This window comes from Festucalex cinctus, chromosome 21, assembly GCF_051991245.1.
Source record: "Festucalex cinctus isolate MCC-2025b chromosome 21, RoL_Fcin_1.0, whole genome shotgun sequence".
Taxonomy (NCBI): Eukaryota; Metazoa; Chordata; class Actinopteri; order Syngnathiformes; family Syngnathidae; genus Festucalex; species Festucalex cinctus.
In genome coordinates, this window is record NC_135431.1 from 21,171,208 (window position 1) to 21,176,701 (window position 5,494).

The 5,494-nt window shown below is 33.5% G+C and overlaps 1 long non-coding RNA gene across 2 annotated transcripts; it reads left to right on the plus strand.

The window, feature by feature from the left end:
- The first annotated feature begins 677 nt into the window (after positions 1-677).
- LOC144010815 (uncharacterized) lies at positions 678-4,603 on the plus strand. 2 transcript variants are annotated; one of them, XR_013281355.1, is made up of 3 exons: positions 678-986; positions 1,327-1,798; positions 4,104-4,603. It is a non-coding gene; the product is annotated as an uncharacterized LOC144010815 (long non-coding RNA). The 2 variants fall into 2 exon arrangements; XR_013281356.1 differs by lacking the exon at positions 4,104-4,603 and having other exon boundaries at positions 1,327-1,481; positions 1,650-2,472.
- The last annotated feature ends 891 nt before the right edge of the window (positions 4,604-5,494 follow it).

Here is a 5,494-nt window from a genome sequence, read left to right on the forward strand (position 1 = left end):
TAAAAAAACAAAAAAACAACAACAAACTTTTAAATAAGAAACTATGTTGAAATGCAAGTAATATTTGCACCTATACAGCCATTTTATTCTTTGAAAAATGCACAATACATTTGTAAATTACATGTACATGACAAATTTGAACTAGGTGGGGTGAGCAATTTGTTTTTCCATAAATTGGTGTGTTATCAATCATGTATATTGTACAGTACATTTACTCACATTTTGGATGCAAACACCAGATATCACCCAAATCATCTTCCAAACATGTCGCCTGTGTAGCAGTTTCCTTCGACTCATACTCACTCCATAAGCATCTCATCCACCATTTGAAACAAAGTTTGAACTGTTATTAACTTGGGCATGAAGATGCCTTCAACACAGATGCACAGCACAATACATAATATAAAATAAAATAAACAAAAGGAAAGTTAGCAGTTCCTCATTAGAAATTGGTACCTTTTAGGCCGTCAGGTCACACGCGTTTTCGTTCAGTTTCGCTCCACTGCCAGGGGCACAAAATAATCTTTACTTCATAAAATAGATTTATTAGTAGTAAGTAAGAATCCGTGGAGTTCACCCTCTGAAAACCTGCCAATTTTGTATTTTCGGTGGAGAAACCCCGGCACTATTTTGCGATGAGGCGCAGTGATCTCCGGTGTGGGCGTAGTGCTATTAGGTCGGTAGTGGTGTGATTTAGGTCACATGAGCCAATCAGGTAGCTGCTGCTTTCTCCTCACCATAGCAACCGCATATCAAAAATGGCGACCACAACGTCGGAGAGCGAAGAAGAGCGAAAGGAGAAAAAAGTTAAAAAGAAAGTGGTGAAAAAACTTCGTTCCCGTTCAGGTTTGCCCATCGCTTCAGCTGGCCCCGTCCTTCCAGCCATCTGCATTATTTGTAAAAATAAATTTCAAAGTATATTCGTCTGGGATCGGAAGGCACACGGAAGAGGGATCATCTCGCCAAAGCAGTAACATTGTCAGCGGGTATGTGCTACACACACGCATGCCCATTTCTGTTATTAATGTGACCGATATTTTGTATAGGGCTGAAAATAATTTGTTGCTAGGTTAAGTTTTAAGGCTATAGTTTATTAAAAACGCGAGCTGCTGAATGATTTATCGAGTGAATCCAACAGTTGTTACCAAACTCAAGTTACCTGTGCCCATCAGAGTCATAATAGAGAGTCACAGCTACACGCTCCCTTTTCCCCAAACTCTCTCTCATCAACCTCAACAAACACTTTACTTAAATCTGTGATGTGCATATACTGTAAAGAGGTGATGTGACAATAACACTTAGAATGTAATTCTTTTTTGTCTAAAGGCGGGTTGCTGCATCCAGCTGAGATGAAGAAAGACTGTTCCATTCTTCTGCATATTCAAGACAAAAGACTGTGTCACAATGGAGGTGCAGTTTTGTTTCAGAGATTACACAAGGTTCTTAAAGTCAACAGAAACAGCAACCAGGGACGAACAAATGTGAGTTGTTACATTGCACTATTTCATTGTCACTTTGCTAAAATTACACATTTCAAAAGTAAAGCATTGGTCAGCAATATGTCACTTGTATTCTGTTTACATTTTCGAGACAGCATTAATTAGAAAGCATGACTCTGCACATGTTAAGTGAGTGTAGGTGTGTTTCAGACAACCCTATGCTGAGCGCTACAAACTCTTTTGTGAACAAGTAATCCGTCAAAGGATTATAGTTGACAAAGATGTGATGAGAATGGACAAGCTAAGAGGTTTGTGAACAGTGTTAAGAAACACGGGGATCTTGATGCTTCAGACTACAGGTAACGTATAAATCTTCACATTGAAAAACATTGTCTGAAATCTATGGGAAGAGATTTGTCTAAAATCTCACTGTTTCAGAAAAAAATAGTTTGCTGACAAGCTCAATTTAAGTTAAAAATAAATAAATAAATAAAATTGATTCTCTAAAAATGAAAACTAGTTGGTTGTTAATTATTATATGCAAATGTGTTTTTTTGTCTTCTGTATTTATAATTTTTCTTTGACCAAGAAAGTATATAGGCCTATAGGTATATTTTTATTTCTATCCAAATATACGATTATTCACTAGAATTTTCAGTAGGATATCCGAATACCAAAATATTCGATAGCTGCAGCACTAATAATACTAATTTTGAGTTGTGGCACGCCCACACGAGTTATTTTACCACACACCCATGTCAAAACTAGCTTACTGCACACACTGCACCCCAACGTCAAATTTTTGCTAACGTCATAATAATAATAATAATAATAACGGTAACACTTTATAATAACTACCCGTTATAACTAGTTAATAGACCATTAGTAAACTGTTAATTAATGAGTTATTAATGACTTATTAAATGTTTGTTAACTGTTTGTTAAGGTTTTAAAATGATGTCTATACATAGTAAAAAATTTATTTTTAAACTGTTAGTTATTGAACTCTAAATGACTTGTTAACTGTATAGTAATTATTCATAACTATATTTTATAAATTAGTAATACATCGTTAACAAGCTATTAGAAAATTACTTACTAATGACTTGATAAGTATTACTTCATAGTTTGTATAGGTTATTGGGACGTTATTATAAAGTTGCCACTATTCCTCATTTATTACGTGTTAGTAAATGTGGAGTAGTTGCAACTTTAGAATAACGTCCCAATAACATAAATAGAGTAATAACTAATATTTAAGTTGTAGATTAACTCACTTCTTTACAGCAGTTGTTAATAGTTTGTTAACCATCTACTAATACTATACCAGTGAAACTTTGTAGAGGAGCACATGAGTGGAAAAAGTTCAATGGTACGGAAAATTGATATTTAGGCATGGTAAGGCATAGTAATTTTATATTTTAAATTTTACCTTCAAATTCTGTACTTTCAACTTGTTCCACCTGTTTGTTGTTTGACAAAGTTTCATAGTTATTAGTAGATGGTTAACATCTACTATGTAAAGAATTAGCTAATATATAAGTTAAATATTAGTAAGTAGTAGGGGTGTTAAAAAAAAAATCGATTCGGCGATATATCGCGATACTACATCGCGCAATTCTCGAATCGATTTTTTTTTTTTTTTAGGATTCACACCTTGAGCATGGAAGAATGTTATATGAACGGAACATTAAGCCTTAATATTTTATTTTAATGCTGTTCAAACATGAAACAGATTACAACCTCTATAAGACTGAAATTTCAGATAAATAAATAATACATTTTCATATAAATCTTACACTCTACAAGCTTACTGATTAGTATTTTCTAAATTTGAATGAAAAAAATCGCAACAATCGACTTATAAATTCGTATCGGGATTAATCGGTATCGAATCGAATCGTGACCTGTGAATCGTGATACGAATCGAATCGTCAGGTACTAGGCAATTCACACCCCCTAGTAAGTAGCTAATTTATACTATTGGGATATTATCGTAAAGTTGCAACTGTTCCTCATTTAATAACAGTTAATAAATGAGGAATAGCTACCACTTTAGAATAACGCCTTAATAACAGATGTAAACTATTAACTGATACTTAACAAGTCATTATTAAGTAATTTACTAATAGTTTGTTAACTTAGTCTTACTAATTTATAATATATAGTTACAAATGATTAATATACAGTTAACAAGTCATTTATAACTCAATAACTAACAGTTTAATAATGACATATTAACTGTTTATAGTCATAAGTATAAATCCTTAACAAACAGTTAACAAACATTTAATAAGTCATTAACAACTCATTAATTAACAATCAACTAATGATCTATGAACTACTTATAACGGATAGTTATTATAAAGTGTTACCATAATAACAATAATAACAACAACAATAATAATAATAATATATATTATCAATTTTGTTGGATCCAAAAGCAACTTACATAATTATAGTTTCATATGATTGTAATTGTCTTATTTTCAAATGTTTAAATATTTTCTTGATTTGAACAAAATATAATTGTTTTGAATAATCTTGATTTAAATTATTACCAAAATAATTGTGATGATTATTTTTTTCCATAATAGAGCAGCCCTAATGTTATGTGAATATGTGTATCTTGTGCTCATCTTTCCCTTTAATTTTCTATTTCAGGCAGTATATACTGAAACGAAGATTGAGGTGTGATTTCCCTCAGCTGGTTTTTCACACCCCTTTCCAGCAACAACTCTGCAATGGTTTTTGTAGAGACATTATCAACAACTGACAAACTTTTAGACAGGGTACCTCACTCATCAGATACATCAACTACTGAGTCTACTGACGTAAGCCAAGAAAGTGACACTAACACATAGCTGGTAAAACATCAGGTTGTAAAATCACAGGGCATACGAGGACACTTTACAGTGCAGGGCTGTAAAATCTATGTAAAATTTGCCAATTTTGTTTGTTTCATTATCAAGATGTTAACTCTCCATTTTAACACTTTTCAAGCAAAAATAAAAATGTCTGTATTCCATTTTTCCACAACACAGGCCTTTGTTAAATTGGTCTGCCAAAAAAAGAGAGCTGTTCCAATGAAGTTCCAAAGGTTTTATTGTGAATGCACATTTGATTTTTATTTTATTTATTTTATTAATATTTTTTGAGTGGGGGGCAGGGGTGGGGGGTATAAATGACATGCTGTGATGACACAATCTGATACTTTAATAAATATTCTATATGTTATAATAATCTGGGCTCTGAATGCATCTATTTTCATCTAGTCCATTTTGCCTTGTTCCAGGTTTGTGGTGCATTGTAGTATTTTTGGCCAATGTATGCTGCTTCTTGTGTACCTTTCATGACGTAATAGGTTGTGAATTGTTTTCATATATGAAACATAAACATAGCTAAATGTAACATCCGTGTGCTGGTTTCACTTCTCGTTGAAGCGTTTTTTTGGCACAAATTTAATATATTTAATTATCTAAATTCACATGATTGCACCAAACCACCAATACTTGTTTCTGATGTTAGGTACATGTATTTATAACATCTGGGAATGATTTTCTGTTGCCAAATTTAATGTAAGACGTTTTACAACCAAAAACTGCAGCACAAGATTTTCGTTTTTTGTTATTTACCTAAATATCCATTTCTGGCTTGTGACAAAATTGGGGCAGGAAAACATTGGGTGAACTTTTAACCCAAAGTTCAAAAAATGCATTGAACAAGTAGTGCCCAGACAGTGGAGCGAAACTCATTTTCTAGGCACTTTTTTGGGGTTCACCCCACGGCCTATTTTCATTGACTGTATATTAATTTGGCAGTGGTTATTTTTGCCATGAGCATCTAAAATAAGTGCTGTTAACTTTCTTGATTGTAGTTCTTACCCCACATTATAGCCAAGTGACAGCTTCAGGGCCGGGAGCGGGTCAAACGAGTCTTCCTCGAAATGGGCGCTGTACAACACTTATCTCTCGTCCGTTGTAAGTGCTTTGTCCATTTTTCGCCAAGAACTGCATCTTGAGGGAACCGAAAAAGGCTCACGCCATCCTCCCATC